The 22,146-nt window shown below is 51.3% G+C and overlaps 1 long non-coding RNA gene and 1 pseudogene across 1 annotated transcript; both read right to left on the reverse strand.

Annotated features, from left to right (window-relative positions):
* Positions 1-1,397: 1,397 nt before the first annotated feature.
* The window catches only part of LOC123352485, a 139,935-nt pseudogene continuing 119,186 nt past the window's right edge, over positions 1,398-22,146 (reverse strand).
* Positions 1,934-7,724, reverse strand: LOC123352488. The gene is made up of 3 exons (XR_006574193.1): positions 7,676-7,724; positions 2,392-2,505; positions 1,934-1,992 (listed from the first exon to the last, which is right to left on the reverse strand). It is a non-coding gene; the product is annotated as an uncharacterized LOC123352488 (long non-coding RNA).

The raw sequence follows: 22,146 nt of genomic DNA on the forward strand, positions 1-22,146 counted from the left end.
CGGTTGAAACCGGTTGAGCTAACCCATAATAATCGAACTCAGTTGCCATAGCAACAAAACCATGACAACCAAATACACAACAGTTGTCAATTCCTACTGATGTTATCCTACCACCCCTCCCCCAAGGTTACTGCGCAAATCCGGTGTGAACCACTCCTTTGATACAGACGTGTCCCAATCCAGCTGAACTGAGGCAGACTTTGGGTCAATGTCCGTTTGGAAAAGGCCCACTTAACCCAGCAGGTTTCTCAAAGTACCTGTCGCTGTGAACCGCATGTAGTGTGGATGTGTGGACCCCAAAGATATCAAACATGAAAGAAACACAAGGCCAGCACTGAGGAGGTTTCCAGAGCCAGGCCTGAGGGTTAAACAGCTGTGCTCAACAGGAAAAGGGGCCTCCACACCTATAAAAATAACTGGTTGATAAACCAAAAAAAATTAAATAAAAAACCCAAACCAAAAAACCAACCCAGAAAAGCTCCCATCACACATCCATCACCATTGTAGATTTTGACATCTGCTGCCTGATGTGACGTCTTTGCTTTGCAAACAAGAGACCTGGGGAACTCTCTGGCTGTTACCCTCTAACTGGGTAAAAGGTTACACCTCTTGTATTAAGTAATTTTCCTCTTAACAAAAGATTTATTTTAAAATTTATCAAAATGAATTCCACTTGAAATAGAAATAATTACAGTCTATACTGGGTCTCTATTCTCACACAGGCTATTTCTCTCACCTGTTCCCCCACTCTAATTCCTTTGGAGGGAGGTTTTAATTTCAGGATTAGCCTCCATTTACGATACAGTAGGAGGAGGCAGGGAGAGAACTAGAAGAAAACCTGATGACTAACGGTTGCTGTGAAATGGGGGAACAGTACAACCGTGATGCTCAGGGTTTGTTTAGACTAGGAAAAGTGATGGAGTTTAGGTCAGGTCAAGGGGAAAGCTAATGGTAACCACTGCACCTGGGCTGCTTCTGCTCTATAACTATAATTGTCTTTTTACCCCAAGATCATTAACTTGAGCAGCCAACGCCATGTACAGCCCTAGTGGATGTCAGGCTCAGGTAGTTTTTGCCTCAGTGTAGCTTGTTGGGATCAAACCTCTCTCCCCCCACCTGGAGCTGATGAACATTCCTGGCAGGAGGGACACACACTCCTGTGACTCAGAAGGAAAGGAGTTGATAGAAAAGATCACAGGACTGACCCCAAAGACGGGTGAGCTGCAAAAGGCAGAAGCAGGCAACTGATCTGGTGGAGTTGAGAAACCACAGTGAAGATGGTGCAAAGATCACTATGTGGGAATTAGCAAATGTGATTTAAAAAAAAAACAAAAAAAAACCCACCACTTTGGCCAGCCCTAGTCAAGGCATTTGCTACAGTTCTCTCCCATGTGGATTTTCTGATGTCTAATGAGGCTTGAGCTCTGATTGAAGCTTTTCCCACACTCAGAGCATGTGTAAGGCCTTTCTCCTGTGTGGATTCTCTGATGTAAAATGAGGCCTGAACGATGAATGAAGCGTTTCCCACACTCAGAGCATCCATAAGGTTTCTCACCCATGTGGATTCTCCTATGTCTGATAAGGTTTGAGCTCTGATTGAAGCTTTTCCTGCACTCAGAGCACCTGTAGGGCATCTCCCCTGTGTGGATTCTCCGATGTGTGATAAGGTTTGAAATATCCCTGAAGCATTTCCCACACTCAGAGCATCCATAAGGTTTCTCACCTGTATGGATTCTATGATGTCTGATAAGGGCAGAGCTCCGACTGAAGCTTTTCCCAAGTTGATTCTTTCATGTGTAATAAGGTCTGAGTGGCTACTGAAGTTTTCCTCTGGCCTGTGCTGAGTCTCACAGGATTTCACTTTTTCTGGGAGTGCACAAATCCCGGAATCATTCCCTTTGGATCTTCCTGATAACATCCCATGTGGTTCTTCTTGCTCAGCATCTTCCTGCTGGGGTTTCTCCTCCTCATTCTCACTCACCAGCCCATCACCTGATGGGAGACAGAGAGAATCCAGACACAGGTCACTCCCTGCACCTGAGAGAAAGGAAATCTCAGAGAGAGGAATGGAAAAAGGGGGGGAACAAACCAAAATATGTGCAGGAGAGATCAAACCTATCAGGTGCTGATTTTCCCCAAACCCTTCCACAGAGGAGAGAGGAAGGGATCAGTTTTGATCCACATCTCACCAGAACACTCAGGGGAAAGGGAGATGGGGAGAGACCTGCTGCTAGTTGTCAGTCAGAATAGGACTGAGTCACATCTGCCTAATGATTCCACATCTGCAGCGAACAATCCTGAACTTGGAGATCTCATAAGGTCTTTGTAGGGCATCCCAAATATTTCCTGCATTCACTGACAATTTTTGAGCTGGTTTAACCAATTCCCTACCTGTGCAGGCAGCTCTTGGAAGCACTTGTTTCTCAGAGCCCTGAAGGTCTGTGACCCACGGCTCTACCCCTCGTTCCAGCTGGGAGATCACATCAGGTTTGGAAACTGGAATCCCTACTCAAGGCAAAGAAAACAAGGGAGGTCAGTGGAATTTGTGGGATACTTGTCACAAGGAATAGTCCATGGTTTTAACCCCAGCTCATTTTTAAGCAGTAACATCCCAAGACCAGCTTCCTTGGCTCAAAGTGGCAGGAGAGTTATTATGATTATAAATCATATTCATTAGCTTAGTGCCTAAGGACCAACTAACAGTGGGTCTCCATTGTGCTCGGCAAAGTACAACAGAGAATAGTAGCTGGGCCATGCCCTGAAGAATTTACAATCTGAATAGACAAGACAGACACAGAATGGGGGAAGGGATAGACCCCACTGTTAGAATAGAGATATTCAGGCCTGCCTGTAAAGTCTATAGTTTAAGAACTTAGGTGTATTTTTATCACTTAGCTACTTACAGGGGTATAAAAACAAAGCAACAAAATCACTGTCTGTATTTGTAAGGGCCTTCTCTTACTGTGACCGTCTGAGGCCTTGTTCTTAGGCTAAGGCCTTTGGCTAAGCAGCAGGGGCAGCCATAAGCTGGGAAGCGAAGGGTCACATCCTCACATCCCAAACCCGTCACACTGGAATAAGGTGCTATTGGGCTGTTAGGAAGACGATCCTGTCCTGATAGTGCCCATCACCACCAGATAAAGAAACAGATCTTAAGATGGTTAAAGAAAACTTAGTTTGACAGCAGCCTGTCTGGCAAGAAATCACTTCTCAATGGTTGTGGTTGTGAAACCCTCATTTCTGTATTGTTCTATCTTTATGGCCCCCACTTTTCCATTGTTAATCTGTCTGATTCTGTAATTGTTTCTCTCTGCTGTACAGTTAATTTTGCTAGGTGTAAGTTAATTAGGGTGGTGGGATATAATTGGTTAGAGAAGCATGTTACAATATGTTAGAATTGGTTCGTTAAATTTCAGTAAAATGATTGGTTAAGGTATAGCTGAGAATATTACTATATAAACGGGGTCCAACAGGAGGGGGAAGGGAAATTGGAATCATGTTTGTTAAGGTGTGTGTGGGGGAAACAGGAACACAGGCAAGGCTCAGCTGCATCAGAGCTGGGAAGGGGGACACGGGATAAACGCTCTGCGGCGTCAGAGCTGGGAAGGGAACACTGGGGAACAGACTATCAGTAGATCAAGATAAGCCCGACTGGTGTGAAGGGCTTCGGAATATGCTTCCTTGGAAACTAACCCCAATAAACATGGCATTGTCTGCACTTTGGACTTCTGGTCTTTTGCTGCTTCCTGTCTGCGTGACAAGACCCAGGGAAGTGGGAGGGTGAAGGGAAAACCTCTAACAAAACCGACATGACCTGATAACCAAGAGGTGAGCCTTAGAGGAAGGTTTTAATACACTTTGGAACAGATCAGGGATTCCCATGAGGACTGATGAGGGGCTGATGGTAAATACGCATTTAGATCCTTTTCTTGTTTTGTATCTTTTCCCCATAAGGCTGAACCTCTGGCACTGTCATGGATCCATAGGATCTGTGCAATGCCCTGGCTTGTAAACAGTCCTTGGGAGGTGCCCCTTGAGTGCACTAGACCCCCAAGGGCTCCCACTCTTCCACAAGGACAGGCCATGTAGCTTCAACACCTGAGACTGAGCCTCTGGCTTCAACACTCCTACTTCAACCTGTGAGCTCTGCCAGCAGGTCCAGCTGAACGACACTCCTGTTCAGAGACTGTTCCTCAGTCAATGCACCTCAGCAAGTTTTTGCTGTGACACTGGGCAGACTTTTAAAACATTGCAGGGTTTATTAGTCAACCGAGACACAGCACTGGAAAGTGTTTTCATTAGCACAGAGAAGCAATGAAGACAATATAGTCCACACTGGCCAATGCCCTTGAGCCAGGCTGCTGTAGAAAACAGTTTGGTTTCTTTTCACTGTGTCTGTCCATTTGTCTTCACTCTGGCAAAGCTCCCTGTGTCTGCGAGCCCAGTTCTTCCTGCTCCCAAAAACATAACGAGTCCATGTGTGCTTCACTCAGCCAAGCTGAGATCCTCCCATGGACAGGTGACAATTATTCCCTTGTCTCTGTCGGGTATCCCATTGATCTAAGTTGGCCCCAGCCAGTCCTTAATGACCCATTCATATCACCCCATGACAGCTGTGTGACAAAACACCTCATGTCTCCTGCTCGTTCTAATCATAGCAATACCAATCACAGAGGGAAACTGAGATGCGTATTGGCAGGGCCACCCAGAGGATTCCGGGGGCCCGGGGTCTTCGGCGGCGGGGGGCCCCCGCTTCGGAAGTAAGTCGGCGGGGGGTCCTTCCGTTCCGGGACCTGCCGCCAAAGTGCCCCAAAGACCCACGGCGGGGACCCCCCACCGCTGAATTACTGCCCAAGCGGGATCCGCCGCCGAGGTGCAGCCCCCACTGCAGGTCTTCGGGGCACTTCGGTGGCGGGTCCCGGAACAGAAGGACCCCCCGCCGCCGAATTACCGCCGAAGACCCGGCGGCGGGTCCCGCTTCGGCGGTAATTCGGCGGTGGGGGGTCCCTCTGTCCCGGAGCGGAAGGACCCCTGGCCAGCGAAGACCGGGAGCGAAGAAGCTCCGGGGGCCCGGGCCCCGCGAGAGTTTTCCGGGGCCCCCGGAGAGTGAAGTACCCTGCTCCAGGGGCCCTGAAAAACTCTCGTGGGGGCCCCTGCTGGGCCCGGGGCCTGAGGCAAATTGCCCCACTTGCCCCCCCCCCGGGCGGCCCTGCGTATTGGCATCATACAAGTATCACCAAAAGTCCCACCTCTATCTCAGACACACTGCTCACAGCCCCTGGAGAGAAAGCAAAGCACAGGAACTGGACGTTAGTCCAGCAAACACAGTGGAGGACAAGCTGCAATCCTCACACCCTGGTCAAAAAGGAGAGACATGTGGGTCCCTACCCACAGAGAGGGGCTGGCTGGAGGCCTGATACCTGAGGGGCCATTCCGTGAGCAGACCATGGAGGCAGGTCAAAGGCTTCGCTACCCCGAACTGTGACATCGCAAAAGCACATTTTGGGGAATTAGGAAATCTAGTGACTCAGGGGTAATGGGAGGGAGAATTAAACTCCCCCAGTGGGAGGAGAAGGCTGGGGAATTACACACTAACATTCAGGAGCAACAGCCCCTAATTCTTCCGGAAAAGGAGAAGGTCAGAAACAAGAACTGGGCCATGCAGCCTCAGGAGGGACAGGCTCAGAGATCCAAGGAGCCGGGAGGGAAGACAGCTTGTGGCTGCTGCAGATGGGGAGAGGGGGGACAAGACTCTCTCCAAACTCTCACTCTTCTTGACCCCGACCTGATTTTACGATCTATGACCCAGTCTCACGTCTTGTGGGCAATTTCATACTCGCTAGAGGTAACATGTCATGATCAGAGAATTGCTTATGAGCTTGGACCATGTGTGGAGGGGCAAGGAGGTGAACATAAAGAAATGGGTTATTCAGCTTGCTACAGTTCAGGGCCTTATATGAGGCAGAGGCTTTGTGGGAGAAGTTATGCTGAAGTCTGGGATTTACCTGACCAGGCCTAAGGAGAGAATCCCAGGTCAGATATTTTGCACCCTCATTTTTACAGACTAAGGAGTAACTACAAACAGGTGGAATACGCCACAGGATTCTGAAAGAAGGATGTTTGGGGTGGGCTTTAGCAATTAGGTTGCTATGCAGGATCTCAGCAGTTGGACACATTTATATATTGGGATTATTAATAACTAAGTGATGTAAATCATGAGTATTAAGGCTTGATGCTAAATTATGGACTTCCCAAAGGTCACATATGGGTTGGGGCAGCTATTGACATTATTGTAATCAGAGCAAAGCAGCAGATGCAGTATATTGCCATCCTATTACCATAAGGAAGTGGATAAATTACCTCTCCTAGTGACCATTTTTTCATTTTGTCAGGTCCCCGAGACAAACTGAAGCAGGGCCTCCCTTCTGACGGTCTGCCTTGCCCCTTGATCTTTGTTTCCATTGGTGTCATAACTTGTACGTCCGCACAGTGCAAGCCCCTCTTTACTATACTGATCTTAGTCTAACTGTTACGTGGATTGATCCTTGCCTGTGATTTCAGTTATAACTGTCTGTATTTAATCAAGTTTCTGTGTGTTTCACCAAATTCCATCTTCTCAATTAACTTTGCGTAGCCATGTACAAGGGCAAGCTGTACCCCCAATACGTCATCTTATAGGTGTAAAAACTGTACAGGCTACACCACCGCCCTGTGACATCATCAACAAAGTGCCCATTTGTGCCTGGGTAGGGGCCCTGCTACGGGAGGGAGGATGCAGCAAGGACTCAGGATCGGTGGCCGGGGTCGCTGTGCATAGGAGATGGGGAGGTTATACGGGGAGGGGGGTAATGAGTGGGAGAGGGAGGTCAAGAGTTAAAATAATAATATTTGGGGAAAAAATGTATAATAAAGTGAAACTGAACAGAAAGGAAACTGGAGCGTGGGCTCTAGAACAACAAGGCTTGGGTAGGGATTCAGGGTTAAAGATCTGGGATCCCCCACAGCTCCAGATCCCCAAACCTCTCCTCCCTCCCACTGACCCACCCAGCCCACTTCCTGGGTGCCCTTCTCCCACACTGCCCTCCCCTTCTTCCCATTACTCTCAGCCGGCACCACCTCCTGGCACCTTGGGAGCTTCTTGTGTTCCCTCCTCGTCTCGCACAGCCTCCTCCCTCCCTGCTGCTTCTTAGCTCTAACCCTGCACACACCCTCCCCGTGTCCTGGCACCCCAGAATTAGCTACTCCCCCCTTCTCCTCCCCTCCCACAGCTCTGTTCTCCCTTCACCCGTGGGGTCCTGAATGGCAACTTTATACTCTCTCCTATCAAAAGATGAGCTCATCTGACTGTCACACAAGCCATGCATCAGTCACACACCTATTTTTATTAATTAAATTATTTATTTTTTAATATTTTTTAAAATATTTTTATTTTTTTATAATTTTATTAATTAATTTTAAAAAGCAGTTGCTAATGTAGCCAATAAGGATACATTAAATGCAATTTCAAAATGACTGATGACAAATGTCTAAAAATTATTCTAGTGGGTGGGAGATGAGGCAAAAAGGGGGGGGCAAGGAAACTTGTCAAAACTTGTATGATGAATAAAGGTATAAAGTTATCAGGTTCTTTAGAGACCTCACAGCTTCTAATAACCCAGGGGACAGGAACCCTTACCCAGGGAGGTCACAGTCTCATAGTTCTCCTGCATGACATCCCTGTAGAGGGCTCTCTGAGCGGGGTCCAGCAGAGCCCCCTCTCCCCTGGTGAAATACACAGCCACCTCCTCGAAGGTCACCGAACCCTGAAAGAGCAAGAGTCCAACACTCAGGACCTGCTGCCCCACTCACACTTTCAATCAAATGGAAGCTCTGGGTGGCTCACAGTCAGAGTCCCCCCCCCCCACACACCCCGCTCAGAGCATCCAGGAAACGCCAGGGGGAGGGGACGAAGCGAGAGCCCCTCCTCTCTCCCAGCAGATCCATCCCCCCCTACTAGCCACAGACGGACACAGGAGATGGAGGCCCTGGCAGGTGCAGGGAGAGCTCGCTGGCAGGGAGCCCAGCGCTGTTCTCATTGTGAAGAGCTGGACGGGGCCAGACTTAGTGGGGGGCAGACGACATGACGGTCCAGGGGGGCCTTGCTGAGGGGGTTCCTCCAGCAGGGGTGTCCTGTCTCTCCTCCCCCCACTTCTCTTCAGCTGTCTGCCCCTGCAGCTCTTCCTGCAGCCCTGCTCCCCCCCCCCCACTTGGAGCTGCCCCTGGCCAAGCTGCCCCCAGGAGCCTCCTGTGCTGTGCGGGGGCAGGGGGGGGGTTGCTGATGTCGGGGTGGCCCCACCCTCCTGCCTCTGTGCCCAGTCTCTGCTGAGCTGAGCGGACAAGATTCTGTGCTGCTGCCTCTGGGTCAGGAGTGGGAGCTGCTGGCCCCTGCTGCCGTGTGAATGAGCCTTCGGACTAGTGAGTGCCGCTGGGCTGGAAGTGACAGCGGGTGTGTCTCACACTCCCCCCCCACACACACTCACCCCACAACAGACACTTCAGTTACCGTTATTACTTCCTTTTACTTCCTGTCAAAATGCACAAAGTACATGTAGTCTCTGTAATTTTATTCTTCACATTCGGTCAGGATGACAGTGCTGGTATTTTAGCTTTAACTGGTCTGTGCATTTCATCATTTTATTTCTGTCTCATGCTTAAATTCAGTTCTTTGAGTAACGAGTTCTAAAATGCCTCACCTGGCCTGGCTGGAGTAATTATCATTATTACTGTAATTGCCATATTGTGCTTTGTCATTCGTTATTTAAATGTTCCTAGCAAATAACAGACTGTACATTTTGCTTGTACTTACCTTAGCAGGGCTCATTTAAAAAAAAATTAGCTAAACTCAAAACTTTAGACACTGTGCAGATGAAGATCATTTATCTTCAAACTGTATTTTTAAATCTGTCTGTAAAGTAACTTAAAATTCCTATGAAAATAAATGCAGCTCCAAGTATGATACTAATAGCAATGATGAAGTCAAACGTTAGTGAGTCACATACATGAGAACACTTCAACCGACCTGGACACACAATAGCAGATCTGAAGGTGGCCATCCTGCAGCAAAAAAACTTCAGGACCAGACTTCAAAGAGAAACTGCTGAGCTTCAGTTCATCTGCAAATTTGACACCATCAGCTCTGGATTAAACAAAGACTGTGAATGGCTTGCCAACTACAGAACCGGTTTCTCCTCCCTTGGTTTTCACACCTCAACTGCTAGAACGGGGCCTCATCCTCCCTGAGTGAACTAACCTTGTTATCTCTAGCTTGCTTCTTGCTTGCTTATATTTACCTGCCCCTGGAAATTTCCACTACTTGCATCCGACGAAGTGGGTATTCACCCACGAAAGCTCATGCTGCAAAACGTCTGGTAGTCTATAAGGTGCCACAGGATTCTTTGCTGCTTTTACAGATCCAGACTAACACAGCTACCCCTCTGATACATACATGATTGTGATCAGTAAACATAAATGCCAAAATAATGAGAAATAAATTTCCGTTCGTAAAAATGAGAACAACACCTTAATCATGTATGTAAATTAAGTAAATATTTTTCAGTGGAGTGAAAAACAATTGACTAAAATAGAGGAGATAATGGCAGTAACATGGAGTGTGTCTGTTAGAGAAAGTAAGCAGATTTTATTTATTTTTATTTATCGCTACTAAAGATGGGGTAAAAAGTATCAATCTGGTGTTTCTGATACCTGCGTTAAAGCTTCAGAACTGATACCTCAAGGCTTGGGATAGGGAATATCTTGCTGTATTATCTCCTGATTGTTCTAAATTTACTCTTAAATTTAATACGTGGCTGTAATTGCAGTCAATATATATTTATCTTTCTTTATATAACAATTAGATAGAAATGCTTCTGTCAGCAAATTTCTAAGTTATTTTCTGCAGAAAAACCTACACTTTTCAGGTGCCTCAGTAGCCCCTGGGATCACAGTTAAAGTTGCCCCTCTCCCCAAAATCTGAAATGGCCCCTGGTGAGCCAGGAGCGGCCACAGGGCTGCAGGGTATCTGGGGCTCCAGCAAGATGCAGCCCCCGTGTGAGAGCGCAAAGCCCGGCTTGAGCTGCAGGCAGAGCGCTGGGCACCACAGGCCACAGCACCAGTGTAGGAGTAAGGGTGGGAACGGCAGCCAGTGATTTTAGTTCACCGTTCATTTACTGTGTGGTGTTATAAATAACTAACACGTTATGTCACATGGAATCACTGTGTGCTAAATAGAGAATCGATTGGTCGGTCTGTAGCGAGAATAACCATGTATTAGGGATCTACGTAAATAGGGCTGACACGCAAGGCCTGTAGGCTGAGACCTGCAAGATTTTAGCTTCGCTATTTTAGGCTTGGAGCTAAGAAATGCTGACAGAAGTAAATGGCCGAGGAATAACCCGATGCCCTAAGATGATGGGAAAAGAGGTACCAAGTGGGAACAGGGTGAACAATTAGCCAGAAGATTAATTTTAAATACAAAAATTCTGGAAAGGCACCTCTGTTTCCAAATGTGCCTTAACCACAGGATACAGGTTGTGTGTCAATGCTAATGAGTATCAGAGGGGTAGCCGTGTTAGTCTGGTTCTGTAGAAGCAGCAAAGAATCCTGTGGCACCTTATAGACTAACAGACGTTTTGCAGCATAAGCTTTCGTGGGTGAATACCCACTTGCATCTGAAGAAGTGGGTATTCACCCACGAAAGCTCATGCTGCAAAACGTCTGTTAGTCTATAAGGTGCCACAGGATTCTTTGCTGCTAATGCTAATGAGGTATAATCAGAACCACGTTATAAAAAGGGGGTGCCCAGAGCAGGAAAATTGAGCTCCCTGTGGGAAACTCCAGCAGGAACCATCCCTCTACTGCCAGTGCTGAATTTGTGCCACGGCTGAGCTCTGGCGCCTCTTTCAATACAAATTAAGCACTAGAGGGAGGCATCGGGGTCTGGACATGATGGTGGGGAGCCTGTGGGGGCCAGGGGGGATGGAGGGCACCAAAATACAAGTTCACCCAGGGCACCATTTTCTCTAAGGCCAGCCCTGGAGCTGGGTGTGGGGGAGGGGCACATCCCCTAAGGCCGTGGTTCTCAGTTAGGGGTCCCTGGACCTCTGGGGGGCTGCGAGCAGGTTTCAGGGGGGCCTCCAAGCAGGGCCCGTGTCAGACTCGCTTGGGCCCAGGACAGAAAGCCCAAACCTCCCTGCCTGGGGCTGAAGCCTGGGGCCATGAGCCCTGCCACCAGGGGCTGAAGCCAAAGCTTGAGCAATTAGCTTTGCGGGGGGGCCTGTCACATGGGGCCCCAGGCAACTGCCCTGGTTGCCGCCCCCTAACGCCAGCCCTGGCTTTTATATGCAGAGAACCAGGCACATGCAGGGCTGTGGAGTTTTTATAGCATGTTGGGAGCCTTAGAAAGAAAAAGGTTAAGAACCCCCCTAAGCCTCCCTGGTGGGTGCCCCTCACATCTCACAGCAGCCGCTGGTTAATCAGGTCGGGCTCCAGCCCTGGGATTCTGGCCCATTTTCCTAGCCCCACCTAGGGGGGTTGTTTCCTGTTCCACAAATTAGAGCATTTCCACCCTCTAACCCCGTGGATCTGTTCCTAGAATGGAAGCCGCATATTGAACAAGTCCCAACAGGTTTGCTACACCCTGGCCTCCTCCCATTCTCCACCCTGGGAATTATTTGGCAAACTCCAACCTCCAAACCAGACTGCCCAAGCCTCCCTCCTCCGGTGCGTTTGGTGTCCCTCCCCTCCAGCAGGAACCCACCAGCAAACCCCCAATAATCCCTACCTGAGCTGGCTCCACTGCAGCCATTTCCCTTCCCTGTCCCATGGGAGGATGGGATGAGCTGGAGCGAAACACGGACGACATCCTGCAGCCTGGCAGGGCGAGAAGGGCAGTTGTGACATGAACTAAAGCCTGTTCTGAAACCTCCATATCACGATTCCCCCAGGATCTTTCCCTGCAGAGACACAGCCTAGGCTCCAGCTCTTGATTGCAGGGGAGACCTGGCCCCTCCTGCCAGGCTAAGCCCACAGGGAGATTTTTCAGCCTCCCTAGTAATAAAGTCTCTGAACAAAATGCTGGAAAGGAGCAGAACCAAAGGCGCTGGGCAGGCTCCATAGGGACACTGGCTCCTCCCTTCCCCTCCTGTGCAGCCATGTCCTGTCGCTGGCAGAGATCGGCCCCCCCATTTCCCCCCAGAGACAGCCGTGTCTGCGGGCTCCCCCAGCCAGCACCTACTAACCCCCACCCACGCTGGGGGAGTGACACAGGACAGCAAATTCCCACCCACCCAAGGACAAATTGCTGCAGATAAACGGGCTGGGTTCACATCCCAAAGCTGAGGAGAATTGAAGAATTACAGAGAAAATAGGGAAAATGAGAGACTAGAGAGTCAATAATTTTAGGGAAAACGAGGGACTCTCCTTGGATTTTCTAGCCACATGTGGGGAGGGGAGAGAGAAGGGGAAGAACCAGAGAGAATTGTTCTCAGGTTTTGAGATGGAAAGAAACGGCACAAACAGGAAAAGGATGCGAGTAGCTCACCCCTGTGACCACAGGCATGTGCAGCACATTTCATTAGGGTGCGCACCCAGGGAGCCCCGCCCTAGCCCCACCCCATCCACTGCCTCCCCCTTCCTGCCCCCTGGCTGCTGCCCTCAAAACCCCCAACCCCCCCTGCTCCTTGTCCCCTGACTGCCTCCTCCTGAGACCCCCCCCCCACTGTAACTGCCTCCCTAGGACCCTACCTGTCCCCCTGACCCTTATCCACACCCCCACCCCCAGACAGACCCCCCGGGACTCCCACGCCCCATCCAACCGCTCCCCGCCCCGACAGGCCCCCAGAACTCCCGACCCATCCAACTCCCTTTGCTCCCTGCCTGCTCCAACCCCGCTCCCCGCCCCCTGACAGGACCCCCACAACTCCCGACCCATCCAACTCCCTCGGCTCCCTGCCCCGAGCCCGCTCCACCCCCTGAACCCTCAACCCATCCAACCCCCCTGCTCCTTATCCCCTGACCACCCCCTCCAGAGACCCCCCCACCCTCTAATCACCCCCCCAACTATCCAACCCCCCTCCCCACCTCCTGGCAGCTCTGTCTAGTGCCTGCTCCCACCCACACACTCAAAGTGGCAGAGGAGGTTCCCTCTCCTCCGGGGGGAAGGTTGCCTAGTGGTTAAGACACAGGACTCAGGCTCAGGTGTTCTGGGTTTGAGTCTCTGCTCTGCCACAGACTCCCTGCTTGGCCTTGGGAAAGTCACTTCTCCTCTTTGTGCCCTAGATCCGACCTGCCCAGTGGGGCCCAACACTGACCCTGCCTCCTGGGCTAAATCCATTCATGGCTGGGTGATGGGGGGGAAATGGAGATACCAACATGGGGAGATTTGGGCTGAATTTCTCCACAGCCAGAGAGTGAGAGCCAGCTCCACAGGGGGGATGGGAGCGAGAGGGGCTCAGGCCAGCTCCACACAGAGGGGGGTCAGCCTTGCAACTTCTGCCACTAAGGTGGCTGGGGCTCCCGAGCCAGGGACTTCAGCCCCACATCTTCTGCCAGGGTCCGGTGTTCTCCTCCCTGCTCCAGGGTGGCTCTTCTCCCCCTCCATCCCCCCCGCCCCCCAGTGCAGCTCCTGACCTTCCCCCCCCCCGCCCGGCTCCAGCCCAGTCCGGGGCTTCTCCTCCTCCCCCACAGCTCGGCTCCCCCCACCCCGCCCATATCTAGAGCTTCTCCCCCCTCCAACCTCCCCCTGCCCCAGCCCAGCTGGGCTCCCCGGGGCACCCGCCGCTGCTGTGGCCGGAGCCGAGCCTGGCGGGCAGGGAGCAGCGATTCACGCGGTCGCCCTGGCAGAGCCCCCAGCCCGAGCGGGGCGGGGCAGCCCCAGGGGAGCGGGGGGGCTCTGCTGCTGCTGGCCCCGCCCCCCCATTGACCCCTGGGGCTGTTTGGGGGGGGCTCACTCAGCCCCCCAGGAGCGGGGGGGGGAGCAGCAGAGCGGAGCCTGCCCAGCTGCGCCCAGGCCGCCCCCGGGGAAAAGCTCAGCGGAGGAGGCGCCACAAGCTGCCGGAAGCGGGTCATTTCCGGGGGGGGCCGAGCACCCGCCTGCAGCCGCCGCCACAGCCTCCCCTCCCCGGAGCCCCCACGGGAGGGGGGAGGAGCATCCTCCCCAGCCGGGGCTCAGGGCATTGGGGTGCCGGGGCTCCCCCCCCACGCACACCTGGGCCCGGGACACTCACACACACACTCTGCCCCGGGGCTCCCCTGGTGCCCAGAGACCGATCAACCCCCCGCCTGCCCCACCGCCCTTCCCCGCCTGCAGCTCCGGCCTCTGCCCTCCCGCCCCGCCAGCCGCACCCAGGGGAGCCCCGGGCCCCAGGCTCTGTCCCCACCTGGAGCCCAGCGGGGCCGGGGGCAGCTCCTGCTGCAGCTGAGAACAGCGGCTCCGCTCCGGCTCGGGCGGCTCCAGCGGTGCTGGCAGCACGTGGCCACCAAGGAGCAGCTGCTGAGCCCGGGCTCCTGCGTCACAATGTGCCAGAGCCCCGCCCCCGGGCTGTGCCAGAGCCCCGCCCCCAGGAGCTGCCCTGCCCCCGGGCTGTGCCAGAGCCCCGCCCGCAGGAGCTGCCCCGCCCCCGGGCTGTACCAGAGCCCCGCCCCCAGGAGCTGTCCCGCCCCCGGGCTGTGCCAGAGCCCCACCCCCAGGAGCTGCCCTGCCTCCGCTGGGATTTGTTCTCCTGCCTCCTTCTTCCCAGCACCCCCCGCTCCCAGCTGCTTCCTTCCTGTGTTTGCAAACACCTCCTGGGCGGGCTGCAGTGCTCGCTGGGGCTGTTTCCATCTCTGCTCACCTGGGGGTGGGGGTGGGAGTGGGGGAGGGACAAAGAGAGGAGATGGTCACAGTGTGTGAAAGCAGAATCAGGGGGCAGGGAAAGAAGGACTGTTTGGAAAGGTGGGTTTTTGCGGGGCGGGGGGTCATCCAGATGGACTCAGAAGAAGTTGGGCAGCAGAGGCTCAGGGAGATTGAGGGGAACCCCCTGGGTGTCCCAGTGTGGGCCAGGGATCGTACAGCACCTAGCGCAATATGGGGTCCCAGAGCCGTAACTAGCTATTTTTACACTCAAGGCAAGAATATAAAATTGCATCCCCTGCTCTGCCATCCAGCCCCCCTTGAAACACCTCCCCAGCACCACCCATCCCTGTGTAAACAACCCCCCCCAGCACCACCCGCCCCGCAGAAACCAACCCTCCTTCCCCAGCGCCGCCCCCCCCGAAACAGCTGTGGGCTGAAAAGGAAGGTTTGGGGGGAGGGGGAAGAAATGGCCCCCATAGGGTGAGATCTCACCGTCACACACCTCGTCACCCCCTAGCCCCCCGCTGGCCTGCTGCATCTCCTGCTAGTCAGTCCCCCACCCACCACTCACCTCCTTTCACCTCCTCCCTCCCCTGCCAGAAACCCCCCTGCCCGCCCCTAGAGCCCCTGCTGGCTCACTGCTCACCTCTGTGCCCACCCGCCACTTGTCCACCCGCTCGCCCACCTGCTCCCCACTTGCCCTCTCACCCCCCCAAGTGTAAAGCCTCATTCAGAGACCCAGGGGTCACTATATCACTGCACCCAGCAGTCACTCACTGCAGCACCAAACATTAAACTACTGAAAATGGCGCCCCCCCCTCCAGTCACCGACGTTTTGGACTAGAAAGCTTTGCCCCAGACATCCCCTTCAGAAGACATCCCCAGACCGGCTGAGGGATCCTGGTGTGACCTCACCTGGCAGCCCCCAAAGAAGGAATTGGGGGGACTGAATGGACAGGGCCCCTCTCTAGCTGAAGCCTGGCAAGGGAGGTACGTGGATCCCACTAGAATTTAAAATGAAAAGTGAGGGAGGGGAGGCTCTACGGGACCTGGGCAGCTCTAGATACAGCACCAGGCACGTAGGTGGATTTCCACTCCTGAGCCATGGAAGCAGAAATTGACTTTTCCTTTCCAGATTTAGCTAATGTTCAGAAAGGGAATCTAGCGCCTGCCTTCCAGATTTGAACACCTCAAAATTCAGGAGGGCTCCAGCTCAGTTTGGGCAGCTGTTACTTCATTTCTCCCAAATCAAATATGCTGATCCACTGTCATTTGCTGTAGAAAAAGTAGGATAAAATTGAGCAAGAAATGCTTCCCAGGGGTTATTAGGACTGGAATTGCAATTTTCAACAGCCATTGCCTTTTTGTTTGTTTTTGTTTTATTTGTTTAAAAGGAAGATAGTGATATTGCACTGGCAAATTCCCCAGAGAAACAAAGAGTGGAACAAAAGAATAATAAAGGCACCTCAACTTTTCCTCATTTATGGAGGACAGTCTTATAATATGCATCCAGATCTCCTCCAATCACACACGCTGAAAATTGTTCCACTTTACTGCAACTCTGTAACCATATGGGAACCAATCCAGTCTGTGTTCTGTGCACATCCAAAATCCCTGCTGAATGACCCACCCTGGGAGCAAGTTACCAGTGACCCAGGGCTGGGGTGGAAGAAGAGTGCAGGGGTATTTGTGTGTGGGGAGAGCCCAGGGCTGGGGTGGCAGGGGGTGTGTCGGTGGGGGAGCAGTGGGGGGAAAGGGTGGAGCCAAGAGCTGGGGCAGCATAGGGTATGTGGGGGGGAGAGCCCAAGGCTGGGGTTGCAGGGGGGTGCGGGTTGGGGGTGGAGAGCCCAAGGCTGGGGTGGCAGGGGGTGTGGGTGGAGGGGGCAGAGCCCAGGTGTGGGGTGGCAGGGAGGTGCAGGGGGGAGCCCAGGGCTGGGGTGGCAGGGAGGTGCAGGGGGGAGCCCAGGGCTGGGGTGGGGGCAGCCAAAAATTTTTTTTGCTTGGGACGGCAAAAAACCTAGAGCCGACCCTGCCTCCACGCACTGTGAAGTAGGTAGGAGCAGATCATTATTATCCCTACTCGAAAGAGGGAGAAGCTAAGGCTGAGAAAGGAGAATTGACTTGTCTGAGGTCACACAGCCAGTCAGTGGCAGATGTGGGAATAGGACCCAAGAGCCCTGATTTTCAAACTAACCATCGGATCTTGAATTTCAGACATTGAATGACCTGAATAAAGTGCTCTCAGATGAGCTCCAGACCAACAGTGCACAGGAATTATTCAGCAAGTATTTGAGGAGAACTGCAATGTTAGAGAGAATCATGAACTGCTCAGAGACCATTAATGCAGAGAAGCAGCAAAATTCATCAAACATAGAACTGGTTCTGACTTATTTCCTTGGTCTTAAAAGAGACCAATAAGGACCTGAGTCTCCTCCCTGTCAATAACCCCCTGCTCAGCCAATCAGGGTAGAGACTGAGGACGGGAGGCTGAGGGTTCTCACCAGAGAGCCAAAGGATGGCCCAGTTCAGCCCACATTATTGGGTGGACCTCCCCCGCAACACCCCCCCCCTCCTGGTATTCAGAGGGGAACAGGAGAATGGACAAAAGAAGCAAGAGACAAAGAGAAAGGAGGGAGGGATGGAGGAAAAGGTAAAACAAAAAGGACAAACTCCAATGTCCCCAGTGATTCTAAGGGACAAAATCCCAGGTGCAGAATAAAATTCTGCCTCCTTAAGCTCGTGTTTTCCATGCCTAGAATTCAACTCTCACCAGATGGATCAGACTGAACAGGTTTCAAACCTCCAGGAGGCTCTTACCTTCTAAACAGGGACGGCTGTTTTCTAGTAAAATCACTACAAGGGAAGGAGAAAACTCGAAAGAGGTTCCTCCTGGCGCTCACGTCCGGGAACCCGAATACTCTCTCAGTCCTCAAAGAGAGACCTGGAGAAGGAGACTTGCTGAAGCAAAGCCACAGGGGTCTCTGAGGTTTCCCTGGCCCCTCGCCCCTGTCCTGCCTGGCTGATGTCAGCATCTCTCTGTGAGGTCACCACCTCCCCACCACCTTGGACCAATAGGCTGAGGTCTTGCAAAAGGCCTTTGTGATGTCACTGCCACACCCCTCCCTCGCTGTGCTAATGTCCTGCCCCTGGCCAGGCACTTTGCAGGTTTGAGCTACTCCCTGTGGATCACCCCACTCAAGGAGCGTTCGTTCTAGGCAGCAAGCCGGCTAGACAGGGAAACAGCAGACACTGCTCCCACTGCTGCACTCAGATTTTCAGAAATGAGTCGACTTTATGGCCAGAAGAGACCATTAGAGCATCTAATCTGACCCCCTGCATATCACAGGCCTCCTGTATGACATAAGAGCTACTTTTGGGGCAAACACATTCCAGAAAGGCATCTAGTCTTCATTAAATGACATCAGGACATGGAGAATCCACCACTTTCCTAGCTTGTTCCTGTGGTGAATCATCCTCGCTGTTGAATATTTGTGCCTTAGTTGTAATATGAATTTGTCTCTTTTCATCTTCCAGCCATTGGGTCTTGTTAGGCCTTTCTCTGCTCGATTCAAGAGCCCTTTAATACCCAATCCTTTCTCTCCCTGAAGGCACTTCAACACTTCAGTGAAATATCCTTTCAATCTTCTTTTGATCAGCTAAGCAGGTTGAGCTCTTTCAATAGCTCCCTAGAAGGCATTTTTCTCCAGACCTCACAACATTAGGTGGCTCTTTGCTGCCCCAGCTCCAATTTCACAACATCTTTTTCAAACGAAGACACCAAAACTGGAGGCTATTCCAGTATCAGTCTCACTGATGCCGTGTCACCTCCTGTGGCGTTACTGACATAATCTGTAACTGTACAGATCACCGTTGCAACCACTGTTCTATATTTGCAGCCAATATTGTAGAAAGGTTGTCGTGTAAGGGGTCTATGGAGAGGTTCTGATTGGCTGATTATAATGATGCTATCTCTAGATGTGTATCATTTTTGCAGTTGACGTTATGAATATTGGCTCTATGCTGCCTGCATTTCAAACTTGTGCTCTGCTTCTGGGGAACACCCCAGAGAAGTTGGTGTCAGTTCTGCCTCGCCTGCTTGATGGCCCATTAAGGACCATCAGCTCTACAATCGACCCACTGAGAGAAGGCAGATACGCCTTGTGACTCAGCAAGGTATGCAGGGACCTGCCTATGGACAGAACTCTAAGGTTTTTATATGCCACGTGCTGGATAGAGTGTCCTTGGGACAAAGAAAGCAAAGACCACATGACAAGAGGCTATAAAAGGCTGATGCTTCGTCTCCATCTTATTTTCAGTCCTGCTTCATGTCTCTGGAGGGACTTTGCTACAAACTGAAGCTCTATACAAAGGACTGAATGACTCATCCCAGCTGTGGATGGACTCTAGAGGCTTGATTTGAACCTGCAGTTTATTCCATCACTGCTACAAGCTTGAACCAAGAACTTTGCCATTACTGTGTGTAATTAATTCCTTTAAAAATTTTAACTCTCATCTATATTTCTTTCTTTTTATGAATAAACCTTTATATTTTAGATGTTGTAAGGGAAAATCCAGTGTTATCCAAGGCCTTGTAGGCCCAGGCCAGACAAGCCAAGCAGGGGGGCACGGAGGAGACAGTGGAAAGTCCTAACAGTCCCCGACTGAAAAACAATTTTGTAATATCCCCGACTGTCAACACGTAACCGCATAGAACAGATAAGTAATAACAGGAAAAGCCTAATATGGAAGAAATTTACTCCTGCTCCAATCAGCATTAACTTTGCAATATTTGTTTGGCAAAATAATAAGGAAATTATGTGTGTAACTTGCATATTACAATTGTGGTTTTAAGCTTTATAAGGCTGTCTGTAACCAGCTTCGGGGAGGCCATTTCCATAACAGTTCTCCCCTGCGTGCTTCTAATCTATAAAAGGCCTCAGGCTGATCTGATTGAAAACACAACACATGGATCAATTTTTCCATAACAATGCTAAAGGATTTGCAAGAGCGTGATTTGTGGGTAAGATCTGACTCGTCTATTGACCTGCATCAGGGGCTTGGTCCTTTGGGGTCCTTTGAGAGAACCCGTTTTCTTTTACTGGGGCATTGGTTTTCATAACCATTCATCCCCATAAGGAGCGGTGCTGGTGGTGATACAAGGGAACTGGAATAGCTGAGGGAATTGCTTGTATGACGTCCGATTGGCCAGTGGGGTGAAACCAAAGTCCTCTCTGCATGGCTGCTGTGACGTGCTTTAATAGTAAAGGGCACCCTGCCTCGGGCTCTGACTGCCCTGCTCCAATTTGTCCTGAATTGATACTCTCAGCAGTGTCCTGCCAGAGGGTCCGGGATTACAGCTGGGAACTCTCCGAAGCTCAGGATGCGCTTCCTCAGCTAGGGGAAGTATGTAACCCACACACCTCCAGGGGGTGGTGGGGTGTCCCAGCTAGTGGCACCGAGATCACTTAGAGGGAGCAATAAAGCATGTCTTCTATACAGCCTTTGCTAACAGCCGGGTGGCTTTTAGTTCATGCTGTAGAGGCCCACACACTAAGCTCCAGAGGTCCCCGGTTCAATCCCGCCCACCACCTCATCACCAACCAATCTGTCAGAATAACAGAGGCAGCTGCCACCTCAAGGAGAGAGCTGCCATGCCACGCCCGGCGGAGAAGAGGTACCAAGCAGTGAGCTGACACCCTTCAGAGCTTCCTGTGATAAACTGTGAACTTAGGACAATAGCGGGTGGTAAGAAGTGTTGCCCTCAGAGTGGCCTGGGTCAGAGCCCATGGGAGGTCCTGGGCTCCCCCCCCATGCCATCTGCTGCTTCCTTCCCCCCAAAAGAGTCGAACCCCTGACCAAGAGGCAAGATCCCCATGAGCAAAGGCCATCACGAGGCATCTGTCTTTGAAAGTTTGCAGAGGATGCGGGAGCAGAAAGGGGAGAGAGGATGAGGGTGGCTCTTGGGAAGAGGGAACCTTATGGGAATCTCTTGTTTACCACCATCAACCCAATGATCAGATCATTGATGCCTAGAATCTTCCCGGACATGTTGTAATTGATTGGATCTAGGTTTTAAAATGGGTACCACATTTGCAGACAGAGAAATGTCAGCGAGTTGAGTGGAAGGCCATTGCAAGCTCAGCTAATTAGGCAATGTGGCTTATGCCCCATCTAACAAGCTCCTTAAACAATAGCTCCCAGTTTTCATTCGCATTGTTCTGTTTAGTGTTTTTCTCCAAAATACTTTTACTAAACCTTTGGGTCAGCTTTGGAAAGTTAGCCCTTTCAGTGCACCAAATATAAATATTGCTGGTGGGGACTGCCCTCTATTGGTCACAAGAACGGCCATACTGGATCAGACCAATGGTCCAGCCAGCCCAGAATCCTGTCCTCCCACAGTGGCCAATGCCAGGTGCCCACAAGGGAATCGACAGAACAGGGAATCATCAAGCGATCCATCCCATCGCCCATTCCCAGCTTCCAGCAAACAGAGGCTGGGGACACCTCAAGAGCATGGTTTTGTATCCCTGCCCATCCTGGCTAATAGCCAATGATGGACCCGTCCCTCCATCAACTTATCTAGTTCTTTGATGGACCCTGTTATAGTCTTGGCCCTCACAGCATCCTCTGGCAAAGTTTCCCCAGGTTGACTGTGTGTTGGGTGAAGAAATAGTTCCTTTGGTTTGTTTTAAACCTGCTGTCTATTCCTTTCATCAGGTGACCCCAGTTCTTGTGTTATGAGGAGTAAATAGCACTTCCTTACAGAGGCAGACTAACACGGCTACCCCTCTGATACTTCCTTATTTACTTTCTCCAAACCCATCATCATTTTATAGACTTCTATCCTAGCCCCCACTTAGTCATCTCTTTTCCAAGCCGAAAACTCCCCTCAGTCTTATTAATCTCACCTCATATGGAAGCTGTTCCATACCCCAATCATTTTGGTTGCCCTTTTCCGTACCTTTCCCAATTCTGATATATCTTTTTGAGATGGGGGACCAGCTCCAGTATTCAAGATGTGGGCATACCACAGATTTATACACAGGCAATATTATATTTGTGTCTCACTAGCCATCCCTTTCCTAAGGACTTCCCAACATTTTGTTGGCTTTTTTGACTGCCGATGCACATTGAGTAGATGTTTTCAGAGAAATATCCACAGTGACTCCAAGATCTCTTTCTTAAGTTGTAAGAGCTAATTTAGACCCCGTCAGTTTAGATGTAGAATTGAGATCATGTTTTCCCATGTGCATTACTTTGCATTGATCCACATTGAA

The sequence above is a fragment of the Mauremys mutica genome, chromosome 18 (genome assembly GCF_020497125.1).
Source record: "Mauremys mutica isolate MM-2020 ecotype Southern chromosome 18, ASM2049712v1, whole genome shotgun sequence".
Taxonomy (NCBI): Eukaryota; Metazoa; Chordata; order Testudines; family Geoemydidae; genus Mauremys; species Mauremys mutica.